The 23,925-nt window shown below is 47.0% G+C and overlaps 1 protein-coding gene across 1 annotated transcript in view; it reads left to right on the top strand.

Moving 5' to 3' along the window:
• The window catches only part of LOC135394914 (uncharacterized), a 297,537-nt gene that overhangs the window by 205,452 nt on the left and 68,160 nt on the right, over positions 1 to 23,925 (top strand). The gene's annotated exons all lie outside the window — the stretch shown is intronic.

The raw sequence follows: 23,925 nt of genomic DNA, 5'->3' as shown, positions 1-23,925 counted from the left end.
TAGCTGGTGGTAATATGGAAAATACTTGTACTTGATAACACGTTTCGTTCCTTCGCGGATTTTGCGAAAGCAAGCGCACCGCGGGCACACCTGCCTTTTTGGCTTCAGTTCCACCAGAGGTTGTCAAAGAAATTCAACTTCTGCCAGAAACACACAGTGTCGTGATACGGGAGGGGACATTGACGACCGTCCCGGACTGATCTATGAAAATGGTTTCGCCAGCACAGATGTTAGTTCCCGGAGTGTTCGCAGAGCATTTCTAAAGAATATCCGGTACTATTGCTTTATCGTTGCTGCCTATGACGACACTGTAATACAGAATCAAAGTTGCCCTCAGTTGTACGGTTTCCTTGCTCGAAATTATGTCGATTGGATACTGTGATATATAATGCTATACCGCATAATGGATTGCTAGTGTGCGGAAGATTTTAATCACTGCGCGCTTCACCTGTAGGAACAGTGGGCTCTGTCCCCAGCTGACATTAGATAAGAAACTAAGATAAGGGAAATCTCCGTCAAACGCGATTCTGAAACGTGTTGCATCGTTCCGGTCCGTCCCGCAGTACGTTCTCTGTGTAGCTTTTTTTTTTTTTCGATATCAACGTTGACTAGGGGTTCACATAGGGGCTCAGGTTACTCTGGGTTCAGGTAGGCGTTCGTCTCGACGAGGTCATGTGTCTCCCCTCAAGAGGATCCACTTGTAAACAACATGGATGCTGGGATGGCCTGTCCCAGGTCCAACATGTGGTAGGAACGTTGTTCCAACTCTCAGTTTTCCATTAAAGAAGTTCCTTTCTCGAGATGTCGTCGATGTCGTAGGATCTCCACCAAATCTGGAAATGTTTACGTCTCAAATCCTTCGAGTAGTGTGCGCATATCTGGCGAGCTTCATTGCTGACGACTACCTAGTTAGAGCACTGGCACCACATGAAAGTGTGAGAAACATCGTACAGCCTAAAGTATGGGATGCATGAAATTGAAAAATGATCTTCAGCATCGTTAACTAACAAGCTGATTATTGAAAACTTGTCACGGAAGTTGAAAAAGATTAAGACGAAAAATTCTCGCGGCACTGAGATGGAGATCTGCGTTGTCCGAAAGAGTAACTATGCACAGCGCGTTCAAGCAAGGATCTTGAACTCAGCTCAGACACTGCTGAAAGTACGTCTGCTGACAGTGACGTCCACGGTGATAGCGCGATTAGAATACGTCACGTCGAAGGAGGAGTGCGGTGCAAAGTGCCACTTTAGATATGCAAGGTGGAAGGACACTATAAGTCAGCACATCGCGGCGCTGGGAATGTAAAGAGAAGACCGCGAAACATCACAGCGTTGTGCGGAAGACTAGTTTCGACAGGAGCAACAACAGCAGTTCCAGATTATATGGCAGAATTATTACCTGAGCTCTCCCAGGAAAGTAAAAAGAGTGGTGACGAATTAGATCAGGCATTAGTGACGGTAGTCAGGTTAGTTTCAGTTAGTTTCAGTTTCAGTTAGCTCCTGGTTCTCTTCTGGTTAGCTTCTGGTTCTTCACCTCTTGGGGCAGACGAGCCGCCGAACTTTTTCTATAAATCGCATTCGCCGGAACGACGAATATTTCTTCGAAAGGCGTTTTGGAACATGTTAGAGGACATGTGAATGTGAAGTGCGTTTACCGGAAGCTATATCATACACATTCCAACGAGCGATGCCACTTCAGATGAACCGCAACTCTGCGGTGTGTGGTGGATCTCACTTCTAAACAACCACTAGTACGGCTGTGTGGATACAGCGTGTGGTGCGATCTCATACCAGCACCGGCTGTGTCGTCTGAGGGCTTGCCGGCAGATTTTCCAGATAGGTGTTGGCATAGTTCTCTGTAAAGTCGTCCCATTGCGATACCAATGTCCCAGCCTCCAGTACTTCCAGCTCTCCCCGTCAATGTCGTTGAACCGCACATGACCACAGTCGCTTCGCGGTGGTACCATTGAACGGAAGAAAGAAAAGAGAAAAAACGTTTCTAGACAGCAAGTACATGTTCTTGAAGGTTGAGAACGGTAATGTTCAATGCGACATATTCAACCCAAGTGCGCATGTGCACGCTGCGCGAAGCATGTACTGCACTTTGTCAGGATTACATCATCATCTCACGTTCTCCAGATAACCGACTGAAAAAACGATAAATAGTCTCTCAGGACCAGAAACAACCGTTGCAAGGCAATGCAGCTTCCAGCGACGTGGTGCATTGTCTAGTATTGCGATCAGTATTACAATCAACCGGTTTCACGAGTGAGGTAAGCGATATGGTTGCCAAGTGAGGACTAATCGTAAGGGCATCAAGTTCAACTTTTGGGAAACATGAAATTAATATTACGTAGTGCGGGACTCCGCCACTGCAAAGGCTCTGTGGACACTATGGTACAGAACAATGCAGTGAAATCACCGTATAGGTTCGATCGGATGTCCCTGGTTATAAAGACGTATCTACTGTGGAAATATCACTGAAGTAACACAGTCTATAGGACATGGGTTCACGTATCCGACGCTGCTCTTGGTGTCGAGGTTGCTTGGACGCAGGCTTTTTACGTTGGGCGTGCAGGAGTTTGTATGGCAGTTGTCCTGCATACATGCTGAACTACATAGCGAGCATCTTGTACTGGTGGGCTGGACTTACAGGAGGTTTCGCATCCAATGTATAGAAGTGAGCAGGAAATGCTACACTAGGATCGACAAATATCCAGCAGAACTTCGTTTGCTCTTGTATATGTGGTTGATAGCGCTACACATAATGTCAGCACTGAAGAAGAAGGAAGTCGCATGATTACAGTGATCCGCTCAAAGCACCGTTTTTCTCTTACACTGCTATGGAAGCAGGGGTTGTAGGAGAAGACTAGTCATCGGGCCCCACACTAGTGAAGCCAAAATCTCCATTTTATTTTTTCTTGAAACCAACCAACCAATGAACTAGTCGTCGTTGTCCAACATCGGAGACCACGTCGTCGTCTCCCGAAGCAACGTCAACGCGTCTTTGAGAGTAAGCGTTGACGAAGACTTCGACCCTGTATTTCAAGAAGTGGGATCACGTCAATGCTGTACAGCAGAAGGCTGCAGAACGATGTCTACCAGTGGTCAAATATTGAAAAGGTGGTCATTTGAAAATTTGAGAACGAATAATAGCAGTTGAGCTAATCAGAACACGCATCTTGTAAGCCACTTTCCGGAACCCTCCAACCTGTGTACCGTATGTGCATGTTATGCGCGTTCTTCTGCAATACGGCAATGTGCAAGGCATCCCGTTTTCTCATGTCAAACGACAGGCTGTACGACGCTAGTACTGATTGAGAAAGGTCAACCACTGTCAAACACGTATATGGACGCAAACTATACAGTTCATATACAAATGAATGAAGAGATTGTGCAGACGCACAGAGCAGCCAGTTCTGACTGGATCGGGACTAACCTCTTTACATTTTTCTTTCTTTTCCAATCCAATCCAATTCATTGTGCAGACGCATCAAGGAGGACTAGAAGGTCGCTTGCGCCTTCCCGTGAAAGGACTTAAATGTTTTGTCATTCAACAGAAAGCTGTAGAGTGGCGCAAGAAAATTGGCCATTCTATCAAAAACCGCCGTGCGTGCATGCGAAGTACTCTGCACAGGCATCTGCCTTGATTGCACGTGATTGCACGCTGGTGAATCGAATACTTGTGATAAGTTGCAGTAGAGCACACTACAGTTCACCAACACAGATACGAAACGCTCATGAAAAACAGCGCCCGCTGCAACCATACAGCACCAGCCATACGGTTGTTAGAAAATGAATTGAAATTGCCTTCTTCAGGCGTTGTAAAGAGCAGTGCGCGCCTTCGAACCTGGCAGTTGACTTGTGTTGGATGTATTTTCTGCCTCTACTTTGCGACCGCAAAGTTAGGGAGGCAGATGTTAATGTGTATTTTAAACAGAGTGCTTTCTCTAGCGTTTTTAATTTAAGCAAAAGTGCTTTTAATGCAAAGGAGAGTTCATTTCGCTGCATGGATTTGAAGGAAAAAAAATTAATGAAGCGTTCGCCGACCTTGTATGTATGACCTTGGACGCGAACATGCCGTTCATTTATCTCAAAAACTACGATACTCTGCCGGAAGAAATTTTGATTGCTTCATTGATTGATTGAGGAATAATATATATTGAGCTGCGAGACCCGACAAAGCCTGATCGGGCTACTCCAGAACACGTGAGTAAAAAAGAAAGTAGAAAAACAACATCAAGATGACCAAGAGACATAGAAAAAAGGTAACAAGCAGGGTCCAACTAATGAATGAGTCCAATAAATTAAATAATAGTTCAAATGAACGTAGATTAAATACACTGACGGCCCTCATCACACTGTACAATGTATCCTGTTCTGAAAGTAGCCGAGAAACGCGGCAACTTCAGAGGGTGTCGACAAGGTCACGTTATAAAATATTGCATTTGGCATCTACAGGTAACTTACGGAGTCGACTCCTCCAGATTGTCCCTTTAAGCTCTCATCCTGACTAGAGATGTGAAGCCCCTTAAAAAAAACGAAAATTTCATGGAAAAAAAACAGTTCTTTTCGGGTTTTTTCCTCGTCCCTGGAAAAATAGCCCAAAATTTCCAAGCGACAAAATTCAAAAATGTAAATTTTCGTGCCTTTGATGCGTTCGAACTCGCCAACAGTGCCTTAGGTGCCTCTTGCCTCTAATCCACCAACCACCACCAACTTAGAGCTCCGTCAGGCTGCTCCAAGCGACCTATCGCTGAGTATAGGGGCAGTCTCATGGGATGCTCTGCTCTGCATTTATGCCTAGAGTATGAACACTACTAAAGCTTCTAGCTCATTCTATGCTGTGGTATGGCCGGCAATGCTTCGACTCAGCAGTAACTACGTTTGTTTCCATTTCCTTCCAATTTTGGGGGAAAAAAACGAAGAAACGGGGTTTTTTTCGAGCGATTCAAAATTTCCGGAAATTTTGCATCTCTAACCCCGACAAGTAAGTTCAAACGGGTCTAAAACACGAAAGGTGTATTTTGAAGCGAGAGCTCAAGCTCATATAGTAATAAAGGGCCACCATTTTTCTTGCAACTGTTTCAGATCTGGAGCCGAACGGGTTCAGGCTACACACGTTTCCATGTGGTGGTGAACAGCCTTCCGCGCTAGCATTTTTTTTTTTTTTTTCATTCCTTATTTCGATGCTACGAACTTCGGTGGACATAATTTATACCATGCCTAATTTATACGATTTGTCCTACGGAAACACCGACATAATTCTCCGAAAAGACGTAGATACGTTCAGACACAATGCCAGCCAATGTCCCCTTTTTTCTTCTGCCCTTGATCATCATCATCACAATGTCAGCATTTAAATTGTGCAGTGAACATGTGCGTTATTCTTTTTTTTTTTTTTTTTTGTAACTCTGCGACACAAAATTCGAGGCCAAAAGCCGTAGTAGACTACACTCTTAGAAATGAACTTTTTGAACCTTTTTCTGGTGACAATTATGAACAGCGTAAGTGTCACAAAAAAATATGTATGCCTCCCGTTTTCAACAAATCAGGGCTGATAACGATATTATTCGGGATTATGGTTGGCTAGGAGCGTGCTATGCGGTTAAGTTTATTTTTAAGAGTGTAGGTACAGGTTGAATAAAACAGGGCTACTTTTCAACCTTATCGCGATCTGATAACATTGACAAGAATAAACGTGTTAGAAAACTATTACAGTTGGAAGCAGTGGGCGAATACAGCCCTCTATCGTGCGAAAATAAAATTCGGCTGTTTATCTTTTCCTTTTTCGATTTGCGCAGCACCGACTCGTGGAAGATTCCAAAACATATTACGAGGGTGGTTCAATAACTAACGTTAAGTAATTTATTGTCGAATGAATATTCTGGGAAACAATGCGGTGCGTGCCTGCTCTTTGTTTTCAGGGCATCGCTATGTTTGAAATGCGAAGTGAGCAAGCCTTGCGTCTTGTCGCATCCTAGAGTTCGCGACACAAACAATCTATCATTTTTCTACATAGCGTCCACGCTTTTTAAAGCAGCTGTGTGTCATCGTTTGGGAAACACCTGTACTCTTGCAGAGAAGTTTTTGGGACAGGTGCGTAGCCATTCATCATCATACTTAAGGCCCGAGTTTGAGGCCCAAATTTTTTGAGTGAGACTTTCCTTCCTTCTGCTTTCGTTCTTTTCCTTAGGAAGCAAAAAAGCTACTTTCGTCAGAAGGTCGCCTTATTTACCGAGTGATAGTTTTGAACTCGGCTCATAACGGAAGGAATATTGAGTGCTTCGAACAGCTCGTCTTATAGCGAGAGTACAGAGCATAATTTTACTAACCGCGTCCTAAAGACAAGCTATCGTCCTTTATTTTCAACCTAAAAAGGTTTTATTAAGGTTGTACTAAATGGGTTTCAGAACGGACGATTTCAAGAAATCCCAGTGCTGCATGGGCGCTTATTGACATGGGAAAGAGAGAACTGCCGATTGTGTTTCGTTACCGATGACTTTGACACGTGTTAACGTTGACGTATAGTAACGATACCCACGCGGTGTACGCTGCCAAATATGGCAACATGAACACCATACGTCACAGCAGATAAGACAGCGGTCCTCCTTGAGCCAATAACTAGCTACAAGGCCCTGCTAGAAAACAAGAAAACCGATAGCCTGTCGACGAAAGGTAGCCCATCAGCAACTTTTCGTGTCTGCGAAAGGAAGACCGCAAGGGAAGGATTGTTTGAAACTGGGCGGAAGGTTCTCTTTCGAACCGAAAGAGGGATCGGAAAGGAAAGTAGCATTTCAAAATTCGGGCCTCAAGTTCGTCTACCAGTTAGCTTGTGTACATGCCATCCTATCAACAGCCACTCATGCACTGCTTGCTCGACGCCTTCGTCGACACCAAGCTTCCGGCAGCGAAGATTCTCCTTGGGACCACGAATACGTGATAGTCCGACGTCGCGAGGTCAGGCGAATGTGACGGATGTGGAAGACTGTGAAATCGAAAATCCTGGATTCTTCACGTAATCATACTTGACGTATGCGTCCGAGCGTCGTCATGTTGGAGAGGGTATACTCTTTGCGAGTGGTCCACGACGTTTTGTTCTGGTGACGACGGCCTCCAAATATGCCGCCACCGTATGTTACCGTATGCGTGTTACCGTATGTTACCGTGCGATCACTGTATGTTACGCTGTTCGCCGTTTGTCCCCTATAGGCATTCAACGTTAAAGAATTTTACTACGATGATCCCCCAAAAAAGGGGCTTCGATAGCTTCGGTCGCTACAGCAGTGCGCGGGCTGCCAGATCGTGGCGAGTCCAACATGTTCGTCTTGCGTCCTGCGAACTATTTGCGTGCATTCATGCACTTGCTGCACTGATACGCAGGTACTACCAAACTGTGCCTTCATGCGATGGTGGATGTCGAGCGGTTTCATACCATCTCTCATGAGAAAACGGGTGACTGACCGTTGCTCCTCCGTGAAGGCATACCCAAAGCGGGGCAGCCATTTCTAATCAGCTGTCGCGTGCTTGCACCTGCCACGCGGCAGTCACAAAACCACGACCTACTAGATTATAACGACCATGTCATAATCGGCAGCCTCTATGAGGAACCCGTCCGCACGATACGTTAGGGGCGCTACTCATCGGCCCGCGAGATCTGCATCGGGATTGGACAATGGAAATTTGAATTTTGAACGCCAAGAAGTGGACGCACGACTACCGTAGCAGACGACAGCAACAGCTCCTATGAAAACGCGTAGATGATGATGATAATCAATTTTAGAAAGAAGCATTTCCCGTGGGACATCCACCGCTTGTGCAAAAATACTAAGGTAAGCTGAAGTACAACATATTGCAGAAATTGAGGAAGCAATCAACCGGGCCGATAAGTAGCGCCGGCGCTAGCTTCTAAATGCGGCGCTGGGAAGGTGTGCCAATGACACGGTCGTTATAATGTAGTAGGTCGTGCGCAATACACAGCACACAGAGTTTAAGACTTTCACTACCACCCGAAGCAAGAGGAAAAAGTATGAGATAGAGTTATAATGTAATGAGAGAAGTTATAATGTTATTTAACCAAGCACCCTCGTATTTGAAAAATAGGTCGTATCGACGTTAACCGACGCATATATGATGTTTAAAGCTGATACTGGCCTTGAAAGCGGCATGCAGAAAGCCAGAACATACACTTGTCACATGAAATGAAGACTGCTACATTCCACCCAAGTGATCTCACACTTTACTTCAACTCATATTCGCACTTTAACTTGTAAGCATTCTAAATCGTTCAACTATTTTTGAATAAATGCCGCTAAGCGTTTCTTTGCGTAGGAACTCTTCGCACGCGGCGTTCCCACGTGCGGAGAGACGACGCAACATCGCAAACGCGCGCGTCCAGGAACTACGTTGTGAAATACGACGTCGGTAGTTGAGCGCTTATCTGGCGAGTTTGTCGACGACCTGTTGTTCCCAGGTTGAAATCCGCTTCTCCAAACCTGCTGAATTATTAGTGCAGCCGCCTCATTAAGATTTAAATGCACTACGCGCGCTCTAGCGAAAAATGCTCTCTTTCGCCACCCTTTCCACGACATGTGAGAAACGGCCGTTAGGGGCACTGTGTTACAGGTCAAGAGAGTCAGAACTTTACGTGTGTTTGCGATGGCACGCTGTTTTCACGCTCATGTTTACGAAAAGTTCTTGGATATTCATAGCAGATATTTGTTGGTACGAAACGTTTTTTTGTTGATGATTTGTTATACAACAACAACTTTATTTTGATGATGATTGGGGTGTATCATTGCCACATTTCTACAACATTTGCACAAATGTTGGTTTTGATGATTGGTGTGCATCACTCATGATGGGGTGCATCACCGCCACAGGCGATACACTACCCCATTGGCTGTGTCCTAAGCGAAGTTTCCGTTTACCTAGTCTCAGTTTTTCGTGTGCTATCAGCGCCATCTACCGTGCCCATTCCCTCTCTCTCACTAAGAATTATTCTCGACGTAGTGTTTTGCACTAACTACCTCCCTTGTTTTGCTGGAAGAGACAAATAGTGTTGTGAAATGTTTTTGTTTGTTTGTTATGCATTTTTGTATTTAAAAAAAGTTGCGAGAGCAGCACAGATGCCATTTTTGCAGTTGAGTTTTACGGTCAGCCGAACGTCCTCTCGAAGAGTGCGTGCAACTATAGGTGAATAATTACCTAAAGCTCACTAATTTACAGTTCCATTATGGGCTTTCGGGCAAAGCTATGACAGCAGAATGGTAGACAATCCTCAGTCACACTAAAATCGTTAAAAAACCAGTGCAGAGGAAGACAATAAAGGACATACACGAGAAGAGACAACACACGTGGTGCTGGGGGCTCAAGCCCCCAAAGACGCCCCCCAAGACGCCCCCCCTCGCTACGCCCCCCCTGCAGCTCACAATAAAACTCTGTCACAAACAGACGTCGATCCAGTAACAACTCTGACACAAAAAAGTCCCATACGAGACCTTCCTTGACGTTGCAAGCAATACCCTTTACGGTGGCTCCCTCTTGCGAGACCTTTGTTAACATTAAGCGGAAAAAACGTGAATGCATTTTGACACTTTTACGCACACCCTTGCCACTTACGCGATGCGCGTGTGCAGTGACGACAAGCGTGTTTGCGCATACAGCGTGTGATCACGGTCGCGCGCCTTCTACCGTGAAGCTGGCTTTACCGCACACACACTCTTTCGGAGGAAAAGCTAACTTTACAAATTTTCAGTTCTCGCAACACAAGCTTTCATGTGGCAGCCTACATTTCTTCAATTGACACCCGCAGAAGCGTAGGCTGCTACATGAACGCTTGTGAAGGATAACCGTGGAAACCTGCATTGATTTCATATTCAGTGAGTCTGGAACTTGAGGACGTGAATTGAATTTTGTCATCCCGCTCCTGTTCACGAGAACTCATATTACGTGAGAAGACCTAGAACTTCGGTCTCATAAGATGTGATGGATATCACTTAAGACGTGGTCCCCTGAATGCAGCTACTGAAAAGTTAACTGCGTTCTTAAAGTCGCTGCAAAGATAACTGCAAAGTTAACTAAAAGTAACTGCCATTTATTTCGGAACAGTTTCGCATATTGGTAAAAACTGAGAGAAAAACCCCAGGTGTACCAGCCCGCGTGCGCCCTAGCACTTTTGCCGTTGGTAAAGAGACATTCGTGCCACAGTCTCCTGTAGAAGAATGCTCACGAATTTCTGCTTTGCGAAAGCGCACGTGTGCCTATATTCTCTGTTGTCCAGCATTCCGTACGTTTTATCGGTTACGTTTTATACGTTATAGAAGAGAGGTGTCTATGCATTTTTCAAAGTGAAAAGGCTCTCTTTAACTAGGTTCACACCAATACCACAAGCTCCGCTCCGCTCAAATCAGCACGTTCACTCATGAAGAAAATGTCACTGCTAAACATCAAAGTCAGCGATGAAAGATAGAAGTCACTGAAAAGGTTAGCCAGCTGTAGGACTCGAACCCACATCTTCTCCATTAGCGAGTCCTACAGCCTGGCTAACCTTTTCAGTGACTTCCATCTCTCACCGTTAATTTCTTGTGCAATTTGAGGCTTTGTATGTACTTGTCCTTTCTATGTTGTTCCAGCCTCAGAACATCAGTTCTCTCATGATCAGAGTCAGGTTTTACAGGCCGCGACAACGCAATTGAAACTGCTCTATTATATATTGAACGCATTTCCATCTGTTCGCACTAACTTCAGGACAGTCGGTCCACCTCTAAAGGGTGCAGGCAAAATTAATATGTGTCACTTGGATTATGAACGGATATTAAGAAGAGACTAAACGAAAACAATTTAGGAGCGCGGAGTCAAAAGCGCCACAAAATTACTGGAACTAATCCATCCTAAAGCTGTAACGAAGCTTAACCGAAAATGTAATAAACGTATTCAATGTCGTAGCAGAAGACAGCTCGGAAAGGCGGTTAAGAAAGCACGCGCTCGAGGTGAAGCTTGTTACTTTTAACTGCCCCAGATATTTTATCCGTGTTGTACAGATTACCTTGCTCTCTGGAAGTGTTCTGCTGCAACGTCGCTTCCAAGCATCTGCAGTCTAACCATGTCTGAATCGTTGTACATGGTGTCCATAGAGTTCTATCTAGAGTTCAATCTAGCCCGTTCCGAGCCCGAGTTCCGTTGATGTGGCGTTGGTGTTAACGGGACTTCAGCATGACGAAACAGCGCCAACAAGTTCATGCGCGCGCGCGCTTTAGTGGACAGAGCCCTGCTAAGGACATAGTGTTGGGCAACAAAATGGTGGTAACACTTACGGTTCTCATCTCGTAACCCATGCTCTACGAAAGCGTTATTGAACATATAACAGTTCTGTTTTGTTTTGTACCCCGTACGCGGTTTTTTTTCTTCTTTTTTTTGTGAGCTAACTCTTGAAACGATGAACAATTGCAGGTACTCACCGCAGGGTTTCCCATGCAGTGCCTCCTCATCGGATCGGTCGATGCCCGATACGTAGGCGAGTACCTCCCGGTGAAACAAGTCCCAGCCGCTGTTGAAATATGCGGCGGTGGCGGCGGAGGGGGCGGCGGCAGGGCCATGGAGGGCGAGGCCGCTGCCGCCTGCTTGTTCACTATGGCCGCCATGCAGTCCCAATTGAGCGATGAACCTGCCTCGTGCTTCGTTTTGACGGTTCCGCGAACAAACCCGCGCAAAAAAAAACAACAACCAAGAGGCCTCTCCCCCGAAAATCAAAGAATCCGCAACGCCTTCATAATCCTGATCGTCGTTTCCGCATGATTTCTTCCTTTCTGTGCGCTGCAAACGTTGAGGTGTGGGTGTCAACTGCGGAAAGAGGCTTCTGCGGGGCAGGCAGTGTATACAAGACGGACTTGGTTATTGATCTTGGATTCTGTGAAGAGTTGGAACTTGGTTACACATCGGGGTTAGTTGAAGAGTAGCTGAAGAGATCTATGAAATGCTTCCCACACTTTCCTTCTGGCTGAATCCTGTGAAGGTCAACGCCAAAAAGTTTCAATTCTTCGACGAGATGGAGAGTTCCGTTGACGTTCCAGCACTGTCTCCAGAACACGCTGTCTCTGTACAGCAAGCTTTTGGCTGGCGTGCGTCTTCGAGGCAAGAAACTCGGTTCTTGGTAACTGGACAGGTCCGGTAAAGCCCTTGACGCCCTTAATCATGCCTTCCCGACGATCTTCTTCATCTTATCCACCTCCCACCTTAACTTGTCCAAGATAAAACGATTGCCTCCAAGTGATGAATCTAGTGTCCCCAAATGCATCCGCTAGCTGTAACAAGTCTTCGAGGCCTAAAGTGCCAAGAAGTTTACTTCGCCGTCGCAGTGAGACTTCGAAATTACCGTCCTCAATCTGTCATCGGTGTCAGACTCATTGCATCGATAAACAGTCTTCTGAAGAGCAAAATTAGTTCTTTGACATTATTCCTTTCCTTGTGCACCAATTTTCAGCAATTAACGCTTCTTCGAAGAATAGCTGGCATCCCCTTCTTCTGTCGTCTGCTACTGTCCCGTCTGCTATCAGCACCAGACTTTCGAAAGACGGAACATCAGTTCTTCATGATCCTTCCCCTCTTCTTGTACGTGCTGTCTCCCAAATAAAAATCAGACGAATCTTCAAAAATTCATCTCACTCAGCGCCGCTACTGCCCGCTGTTGAATTCATAATCGCATCGTCACCCGCTGGACGTGAACAACTCACACAGAAGAAACACCAACTTACAGAAGCGGTTGTCGCGTGCTTTGAAAAGCGTCTGTTATCCACTGCCGCTCGGGCCGATCTCGGAGCCAACTCCGCCTTTTTTCCTCCCGACGTGCGCGCGAGGAAAACGGGCGGGCACGTGCTCGCTCGCGCCTGCGCCTGCACGTGACGTCAGAGACTTATGCGTCGCGCGTGCGCAGTCCCCTTCTGCAGCAGAGAGAGAAAAGCGTAAGGAGAAAGAGGGCGAAAGGAAGTCGCAGTGTGTGCAAGTGGCAGCAAATATACATATATGGCGAGTGCGCGATTGTGTTCGGAAAGTTTTGAGGGGAGCGCGGAGGCAAAAGTTGAAAATGGGGTTTTGTTTAAATGGAGTGGACATTTTTTTTCGGGAATTATGGTGGTGGGGACATTGATTCTGGGTCATCGATGCAGCTCTGCGTAGTTTGTACCCACCGAGAAAGAAGTTTTTGGGTCCTTAGGGGGCCATTGAAAAAGGCTGTTTTGTTTCACAGAGACGTGTATATCATGAGAGTTTGCCATAAGCTGGTTTCTGTTGTTTGGACTCGGAGAAAAAGATGCCAGTGCGGTGCTGTTGTTAATAAGCAGGTCGTTGCTTGTCCACAATCATTTGTTAGAACGCAGTAGAAGAAATTCACAGAAAATTGAAAAAATTAAAAAAACGAATCAACAGAAACTGGTCCCGTTTTTTATTTTGGACAGACTTTTCTTTTCTGAATAGTTCGCCTTTCAACAGATCATGTATATGCTTCCAAGGGACAGAAAATATGTTGGGTAGAAAAAAAAAGGGGGGGTAATACGATAATAATACCAACATGTTAATTCGAGCTGTCTTCAAAGAAAACGGGAAAATGTTTCCTGTCCTGTATGTTTACCAGCTCAGAAAAGCTCTTCCTTTCTCACGGATCCTTCATGTAAGCGGACACCAACTTAAACACGTCCGTTCCTTCCTGGCTTCTCAATTAAACCATCCCTTTCAGCGAGGGATGAAAGGGATAAAACCACTCCGACGATGAAATATGGGGCACGTTCAGTGTAAACAATGGTGAATGTAGACTGCGTGCAAACTCCATTGTACACAAATTACCGTGGAAATCCGGGAGCGTCCGCTGTGCCACGTGCCACTAGTGCGTGCAACCGATCGGCGGGACGGGGGTGATGGCCCTGCTTCCCGTGATCCCTTTCGGGCCACATTGTCACCCAAGGTCACCGCTATCCGATGGGCCCTCAATTCAGAGTTCCCTTTTCCGCGAACGTCGATATATAGAAGGTGGGTTTAGGAGCGGGACAGCTCCAGTACGACTGCTTGTTTCTGCACTAGTTTTTTTTTTCTTTTTTTTTATGATGATGACAGCGAGAGATTGATTTTGGTTTTATTTATGGATCTGTATTTTATTATTGATAGATTGGTTGGTCTGCGAGGTATTCACCTGAATTGTGGTGTGGTAGAGTTGCGCGTTGTTTTGCTGTACGAGGTTGTGCTAAATTATAGAAGGAAAAATAAGGAAGAAGCGCCGATAGAGGACAGTCGCAGCGGCGACAGCGGCATGCTACTGGGGCTTCCTGCGTCCTGGTCCAACTTCACGGTGACAATGAGACACTTGCTTTAGAGTTTCTGAGGACAGCGAAGGAAAAGAAGAAGTGGCGGTGATTTATGTGGATCTCCCTGAGCAGTGACGCGGGGAGCGCGATGACGTGGATAAGGCTAATTCGTGCTGGAGATAATTCGACGTGAACATTGCATTGCGTGAGCGTTCGTATAACTGTCTCGCGACGCTAAGTAGCGAACCATAAAATGAGTTTTAGAAAACTCCGTGAAAAGCCTTCTTTTGGTGGAACTTCTATACTTGGAACGGCCGTGCGTCATCCATGTTTCCGGTGTATTGTCGTCAAGTAGGAAAACCACGCTACTGGACTCGCCACGGAATGCAGTTCATGTGCTTACTGAAACATGGTGTTCCACTCACCTTGATCATTTACGGTCATGAAAGATAAGAGTCAACGAAAACCAATGGCGAGCGCGGCGTTTTTATTTTTTTAATTTTTTTCTTTTGGGGGGAGAGTCTGCTTTTGTGAGCAGCCGAATTTGTCGTGTGATGAATTCATTATCTCCCTCCCTCCCTCCCTCGGCCCTTGGTCTACCCACATCGAGCATCATCACGCCCTGGAGTCCTTCCAGATTTTTCTGCAGGACACCGGTCCCTTGTCTACCCTATGATGTGCCTGCGTACCTGCGTGTTTTTTGTGTGTTGTGTTTTTGCCTAGCGTTCTGTCGACGTTGTCTCACACACTCCACTGACTGTCGACCCCTCTTCAGCGTCGTTCATCATCTCATCATCAGGACGCATCTCATCCTGTTCATTGTGCCTCGGGCTAGTGGGCCGCACCTCAAGTGGCGAATTTCCTCATTCATCATCATTAATTTATCTGTTGTTGTTGTTGTCTCCCTTTTATTTTTTCCGCCAACACCAAAACGGCGAGAGCACTCCGAAAGTCCGCACAGTGGCTGCTCTCAGATGATGTGTGCACGCAGCCCTGCTCTGATGGGGGATGGTGGAACTGCTCCCCGTGGTCGACCACGCTCTGGAGGGTCCACGTCACGGCTACCGCAGGGGGGAGCGTGCGTCCTGGGCCGACTTCACAGGGAACCGACATTTGTCTTTTAGCGTCTGAGGAAAACCCATGGAAAACACCCAGACAATACAGCGGGCGCCCAGCTGTGCTGTCTGGGTGCCCACCATCTTGTCCACCGAAAGCAAACCTGGCCTTAGTAGCTAGTGTGCCAGAAAAACCCAAATCAAATCAAATCAAACCGAAAGCAGACCAGCGAGTCGAAACTTGGAAATATGTTTCTGCGACCAGCAATGACAACTTACTTCCATTCTGTGCACGCTACGGCAGCAATCCCAATCGACTGCTGGGAGCTCAGATATTTGCGCGCCACCCTACTCCACAGTAACACCGGAATATGACGCCGAAAAAAAGAAGAAAAAACGCGCTGCAGTTTCAGACATGCCGCAAAGCTGACAACTGACACAACTACCACATAATTTAAAATTGTGTTAGCGTTCACGGAGTAAAAGGACGCCATGGGCAGCCTTCTACTGGTTACCGGCGTGACGGACGTCAAGCCAGCCAGCAGCGGCACTCCTCCAGGCGGAGTTTCCAAGCGCCGCTGTAAGTTCGAAACCCTTCGGCCCTTCCTCGATGGCGATATGGAAATCGCGGAGACCTCACAAGGAAATATCAGCACCTAAACGTCGGGCGCGAAAGCGCCGCACTGGAATAAAATGAGCAGGGAGCATCTCTAGGCTGAAGCTCGGGACTTTCCATTAAACAGCATGGCTGCATACACCAGGAAGTACTGAACTAGGCTCAGGATGGGTGCTTCAAAGAGAACGCGTCACTGAAGCGCCAGGCACATTTTTGGTACGGCTGACGGCAAATGGAGACGATGGCCCTCCAGCTACAGCGATGACGTATTCTCGCGCCTTATCTACAGCACCTTAAAGAACTGTACCCAAGTATCTGCCAAACCGTGTGCTCTCAGCCGGAACGACGGGTACATGCGTCACACACGATGATATGCATTGAACTGATCATCACCAGCGGCATGGCCGGGCGGGTTAAGGAGCCCCGCTCGTTGATGCTAGCCAAGGTCATGCTGAAGACTGGGACATGGAGGTTGTCCCCCCACGTCCCTGGGTTTTCCTGTCCCTGGGTTTTCCGAAGACTTTCCAGACGAATCTCGGCACAGTTCCCCCTGAATCCGAAGCTTGCCTTGTGTTGCACCGTACGATCTTGTCTGGAGCCCAGCAGGGAGCCGCAAGCGATATTTTCGAGGTAGTATTGACCATACTCTGAGGGCCACAGGGCATTCACGGAAAACATGCACTGCGGGCGACTCTTCTTTCCGGCATCGCACGCAGGTGGATGTTCGAGAAACTCCCCAACGGCTGAGACGATCCCGCGTTGGTAGTGCATCGCAGGCAGTGCGCCATCGCAGATCTTGAACAGAACTTGGTAGCCATAGCGGCGCGACGGCGCCCCAGCAGTATCCAAGACGGGGTTCGTCTTGAATGCGGGCCATAACAAACGCCTCTGATATTTTTGTTGGAGGCGTTTCTTTGGTATCGACGCCTTCTAGGCGTTGTATTGCGGAGTAGTGACCTAGGATAACAGCGTAATGAGCAGCTGGAGTTTCCGCTTTAGAAGACATGTTCAAGGAAGACCGAGGTAAGACAGCTCTGCCGAGGGGCCCCATCCACTATGCCATTAGTCTTCCAGCCGGATGATCAGGTGCATCTGCTATACGCAACACCTGTCGCAGCGCTAGGGTTTTAGCCACTGTATCTATTTCGGGTAAATCCCATCCACCCCGCAAAGTTGGACAATGGAGATATTGGCGTGCGACGTAATGTGCCTTACCACTGCAGAAGAATTTGATGAGGGCTGAATGTAGAGCACGGGGGAACGCTCAGGTGTGAGAGGTGCCACAGTCGCGCCGTGAAGACTCCTCGTATCAGGTATGCCTTCTCGCCGTTGGAGAGTGCGAACGTGTTCGCCCTGGCTATCTCTTTCTGTATTTCTAGGGTTGCTTGTGTCCAGTTTGACCGTGATAGTCCCTTAGCTGTAAAGAGAACGCCTAAGGTGCGAAGTGTAGGGCACACGGCAAAATCTAGTTGATTCAGGCTAAAACTAGCTAACAAGAGGAGCTTCTCTTGTCTTTGTTCAAGCTTGCACCAGAATACAAAGCGTACTGATCAAGCAAGTCCAAGATGTGCATGAGCGAGTCCGGGTCGTGCAAGAAACATGTGATGTCATCAGCATAAGCTGTCACCTTCCAAGCACCAGAACCAGGGAGGGGCAACCCATTCACTCTGTTACATGAGATAATACTGCGAAGAAACGGGTCCAAGCTGATAACAAATAGCAGGGGTGACAACGGGCAGCCTTGTCTAACACCGCGCCCTATATGAAAGATTCCACCAATGGCATTGCCGAACAGTAGAGTACTTGTTTGCTGGTTGTATGCAGTTTTGATCCACTGGGAAAACTCTGCCGGAAGTCCATACGCGTCAGGGAGGCAAAACAGATAAGAATGCGCTACCCTGTCAAACGCCTTCGACTGACCCAGAGACCAAAGCGCTCCACTTGAACGACGAAATTTTGTGTACTGTATCATGTCCCGAATGTCGGAGAGTGCTGTGTACATACTTCGACATTGCACACTGCACACTTGGGCTGGATGTACAATGCTCTCCATCACACTGTTTAGTCTTGCTGTCAGGACGGCCATGACGATCTTGTAGTCACTATTCACTAGAGAAATTGGGCGCCATGTTGACGGGTCACTGGGACTACTGTTGTCTTTAGGAATCATGACAACGTAACTGGCCATGAATTCGGGATTCCATGTGGAGGTGGTTAGTAGCCACTGAAGATATTTCTGGAAGTAATTGCGGAGTGCAGGACAAAACATTTTGTAGAAGGCATTCGGTAGCCCATCCGGTCCTGGTGAAGATCCGCTTTTCAGCTTCTTCACTGCGTTGTCAATTTCTTCTTTAGTCACAGAAGATATCAACGAGGAGCGTTCCTCGTTTGAGAGTTTGGGCAGGGACTGTAGGACCTGGACAGGGACCTCAGCAGTTGCCTCAGAGCAAAACTGTCGAGAAAAGAACTGTTGGAATGCTTGGCGGTCTGTTCTTGGCGGATCAATGTACTCAGCAGCTGTAGTTGTCTCCGGATCGATAAATCGCCTGAAACGTAGGTAGCGCAAGTGCCCTGGCCCTGCAACAGACCGAGACCGGAAAAATTCTAGTCGCGCTGCCATAGTGCTAGATTTCTAGAGAGCCATTCGTTCTGCCTCCAGGCAGTCAAGGTATGTCTTTACTTTCGAACAGGGCACACTGGAACGTCGGGCGATGCGCGCCTTCTTCGTCAGGACAGTTTAGTTGGTTGGTATAGCTTGGGACAAAAGTTTACGGAACACGGCGTTGGCGTATTTCTACATCGGAGCGGCCACGTCATACCTGCCAGGAATAGCTTGAATAAGAAACAGGTGACTAGCTGTTCTCTCCATCGTTTAGTATGTGTGTTTGCACCCGCTTGCTGCTAGAGTGCTGCTCAAGTGGAGAAATGTCACATCCCGCTGTTCCGTAAACTTTTGTCCCAAGCTGTACGCTGGCGAGCCTTCCACCGACCCATTGCTGTGAAGAGAAGACAGAGATCTTTCTTGATCTTGGACCAACTGTCGAATCTCGTCTCTGTTCCAAGTAGTCTTTCAGACAAGAATTCGTTCACTGTCGTTATCGTATCTTCGTCGCATAAAGCAGCGTGAGACAATCTCCACGGTCGATGAATTCACTCTGCTCTTTGAGGTACACGTAACTTCATCACGACGGCTCTGCGATCTGACACATACCATCCACTTTGGGAAACCTCAAATACATCACACCTTCGCAAATAGCTTGTGTATTCTTGTGGTACGTAAAATCGATCCAAGCGCGAGCTGCTTTGTCCTCGGTGCAAGGTGGTACACGAATTCGTTACCGCGCGTTAGTTCCCACGCGTCTTGTAATTGGAATTGCTGTACAATTCTGAGTAATTCTGGACCATTCCACACCGGTTGTCCAGCACCCGGCCCTCGAACATCTCTCACGCCCTTCAAGGCGCAGTTGAAGCTATCCCACAAGAAATGTAGAAGATGGGCTTAACAGGTGAACATCAAGATCAGCGAAAAATGCATTGGTGGAGTTCATCTGAGCAGGGGCATACACAGTAACTATGCGAAGCCTGTTCCCCGCAACGTTCATGTCCACAGCGATGACGCGCGGCCCTCACTGTCTGGAGTCGAGAAAGCGCCTGATAACAAAGCTCGACGAAAAATAATCACTGCCACACCAGTAAAGCGAGTGGATGCTAGGCTTTCAAAAAAAGTTCACACGGAAACGTTGTCTGAACGATTCTACCTCTTGCACCGTGGTAAAATTAGTTTCTTGCAGAAGCAGAATGTCTACTCTGGCAGCTGCGGCGAAATTAATTACTTCTGCTTGCTTTTATCGGGATTTCGAAATCCGTGTACGTTGAGAGTGCATACTCGCGAATCCATTGTTAGAAAGAGGAGTACGAGCTGCACAGCAAGTCGCCAGTTGTTGTGACCCATATTATGAATACTCTAGTCAGACGAGGTGTCGGAATCTCCAAACAGATCTCGCTTACGTTCGCGATGTAAGTCGCTCGAGAGCTTGGCTCTCTTCTTTGTTGGAACAGAGCCTTCGCTCACCGTCGTTGTAGCATGTTGGTGTTTCCCTGTGATGTAGTTAGGTCATTGCTTGTAGAACTCTCGCTGTCACTTATCAAGTGTGTCCCAGTATTCATGTGCTCTGTTGAAGATGGCAGATGTGTCGCAGCATCGCTCTTCACATCAGGAGTTGCTGTCAGTAGCTGTCGCTTCCCACTTCTGTGTCTTCATCCATGGATGATGCAGATGTATCTTGGGTCGCTTCAGGTTCAGCGTAGCAAGTAATATTGGACGGTACGGTCTCACTGGCAGGGGATTCTGCCTCATTCAGCAGTTGCTCACGTGGCATGTTATCGCGAGAAAAGCTTTCATCCATTGGGACGTCGCCTTGTTGGTCAGTTTGGGGAGTTGGTACCACAGTGGAGGCTTCGCTGATAGGCCCAAGCGGAGCTGGGTCCAGTTTGCTGTCGTGGACGGTGGTTTTGGTGGTTGGATAATGTCAGCGAACGTGCGCTTGCGGATGCAATCAGCCGAAACGTGGAGTGTGTATTGTCATCAAGCAGGAGAGCGTGGAGCCGAAGCGTGGAGAAGCAGATTTTTATGCAAACGGGTCCCGATTCACGTAAGCGACTTTCGGATCTACAGGCTCACAAAGTTGACATCATTTAGTTTCGCCGGTGTGTAGTATAGTACGGCGCTTCATGCACGGGTTGGCTTCTTATACCCTCTCGATGTGAACGCTGCATCCAGGCAAAGCCAGATAATCACGTCTTGACTTCCATAAAAGCAAGCAGTCTTCTATGGTAACGTGATGAAGAACGTAGCGGACACGGGACGCGTTCACTAGCAACACGGTCTATTGACGCAACTACCGGTAAGACTGGGCCGACAGGGCCTTTGCAATAAAAGTAACCTGTGCGAAAGAAAGAACCGACAGCCGGTCTTACTGTTCTGAGACGTACAGAGGTACGGTACAGTTCTGCAGGAGGCGCTTCGTTGCAAAGATTCGGTCAGTCCAGGCCTTGCCGTTCGCTGCGTCAATACCAGTGAACGCTCGTTATTATGACCATGGTCGTTCCCGAAAATTTTGGCCATAATGCGGAATTGTCATATTAACGGGGTGAATGACGTTGTGGAAATCCTGTACAGGATTGGAAGGCCGTAAAGCACAGTCGCTCTCACCAAATCCGTGTGAACTGCTAGACGGGAGCGCTGATCGCAGCCCCATCCTGAGCCAGAAAGATGTTGAACTGCAGGGAGACATCGCTGCACTTTGGTTTCTAGGTGCTTAACGTGGCGAGCTCAGCGCAGGTGAATTGAAAGTGAAATGACGGTACTGTCTCATCATTAATGGTCGTTCGCTTTCTTGTTCGATCTTTTTCTCTCTTTTTTTCTACATCCTATGGAAGGAACGATATTACACCATCTGACTAACAGGCACACAGAGCGGAGCCGGCCCTGCCAAAGTTGTAGAATATAAGCTGATATTTGCGACCTCCTTTTTAATTGTTTTGCTGTTATTTCCTGTACCAGCAGTCTCTCCCCCAACAACCCAGTGTTGTCTCTGTTGAGTCGATCCATCGCCACGGTCACGTACAACCGTTCATGCATTGTAACCCTAAATCTGCCGGCCGCGTCACCAAAGCTCAGCCGAGCGTTCAACTATGGCCACCGTTTTTGCTCATCGTTGGCTAGAAGAACGAAGCAGATGAACAGAAACGCTAACCTGGCCAGGGGTCGCAATGGGTCAAGTCGCGTGTGCGAGATCGAACTCTTACGACACGCAAAAAAGGGGAAGTTTTACCAGTACCGGTCATTACTAAACGGATTGAAAAAGACGTGGAAGGAAAAGGACTTGAGTGTGTGTTATGTTCTTGCTATCCTCTTAATTAATTAGAAGCGTGGGAAAGTTTTTCAGGGCATGACTCAGGCCGAGGCGGAGAGTAAACTGTGTGAGTGGAACGTGGTCACGTGTTTGTGCGAGGGTTGTGATTCCTGTGACGATGAGGCACGGCTCTTTAAATGATTGGCTTTAGAACTGTAAATGCAAAGTTTAGAGGTGACAGGAACGGAAGGAAACTGTGCCACACGGGCAGAACACATGACATTATTGTCTTATGCCAGGTCCCGAATGGTAGTATCCACGAAAGTTGTGCCACACGTCGATTTGTAATTACACTAAACGCCATGATAGCGTTGGCACCGTCATACGTTGTCTCGATTTCAGCGGTGAAAATGTCGAACAATTCCAGCTTTTCCTTCATCAAAGGATACTTGTGTAACTTCAAATTATTAAATAATCTTGTCCTAAACGGTATAAAGCTTTTTTATGCGAAAACAATATTCTTACTCTGCGCGGATAATGGGAGCGAGAATATGCATTTCATAGGCGAATGAGCTGTGGCGATCTCATTAGGCAGAAACTGTCATTCAGACAAATGTCATCAAATATCCCCGCGTGGCACATTAAGACCGAAGCCATTAAGCACTTAATGTCATTTCTCGTGCCATTCTTTCTTGCGGTTTTTTTTTTTTTCCGGTCCTTTTTTCTTTCACTCCAGTTGCTTCCAGCGAGGTAGTACCACTATACGTAAACAGCTGACAACTAACATCTCTGTGTCACTCTTCAGAGGGTCTCACCCTCCGCATACTTCGAACAATGTCCCGCACCACTTTCATTGCCTCGAATGCTGGGGGGTATAAGCGTACTCGCGATTTCCACTTAAGCCACTGTCGCTTTTGTGGCTCCTTTCAGTAACTACAACAACAACAACATAGATGAATGGATGATGATGATGATGATGATGATGATGTGGGATGTTTCCCTGCGTTGAGTGCAGGACCCTACCCCATTCCAAAAACTAGCAGCATGACCTTATACTCAGAAATGCTCACATTTTGAGAAAGCAGGACCACTACTATCTGCATAATATCCTGCTTGCGGACCATGTCCATAAACAAAGACGTGCTGTTGAGGATCACCACCTTGAGGGAGCCAGTGCACCGTCCTGTTTTTCTTTTTTCTTTTTTTTTCTTTTTTTTAGAGGCAAGCAAAAGAAAAGACATCACAGTCTTCTGCCAAGTGGTTGAGGTTTGCATATCTTCTACGAAATAGCTCTTTTCGATACGAGGGTAACCGATTACCTCCGGAGAGTTAGAAAGGATAAATTCTTCAAAAATCGGGGGCTTTCCAAGGAAAGTCGGAAGGGGTCGTTGTAAACATTCCATATCGTGTGCATTCCACAAGGCTGCACTGTCCGGGAACCTGTGACGACAATGGGGCTTTATAGTATGAGGAGAAAGCGCTCCATCAGAGTGTTACTAAAGCCGTCTTTTCACTCTACTTTATTTATTTTTGTTTAATGGATCCTGCAGGCCAATAATTTTGCTCAAGTAGGAGGGGTTTACGGCAGCCAAGGCAAGAACTGATAACCACCATCGAGTGCAAGGCATAAAACATACATCTAGTACATAGCCGGCTCTCTTCAACAACAACCAAAACATTATTGACAATGGATAGCCAGTAACTGATTTTCGCAATTCTTCAATTCTGTCCATAGCAACTAGAGGTCCTGGTGAAGAGTTACATCCTATTCTAACAAAAACTGAGTTGTTAAAATTAGTAGTTTTTGCAAAAATTGGAGCGGCCGAGAACTCGTGATTGGTGCCTCCTTGTTGCCTGCTGTAGTCTAAACAAGTACCCAATATGACGTATCCTATATGCCGCACAGAGAAATGCTGCCTTTCTGTTCCTGGAATGCGACACTGTAGTCTCTACCTTAATACCTTAATTCTTGATGGGATCGGAAGGTTAGCCATTCCCATGTGGAGGACAAAGTCGATTGCGCCTGTTGTGGAGGCGAGCCAACGGAAACGCTTCCCACCTGAACAGGATCATTCGCTGGGATGATGGTAATTATGGTGGGACGATTGT

This window comes from Ornithodoros turicata, chromosome 5 (genome assembly GCF_037126465.1).
Source record: "Ornithodoros turicata isolate Travis chromosome 5, ASM3712646v1, whole genome shotgun sequence".
NCBI classification, from domain to species: domain Eukaryota; kingdom Metazoa; phylum Arthropoda; class Arachnida; order Ixodida; family Argasidae; genus Ornithodoros; species Ornithodoros turicata.
This window is presented reverse-complemented; position numbering and strand designations above follow the sequence as displayed.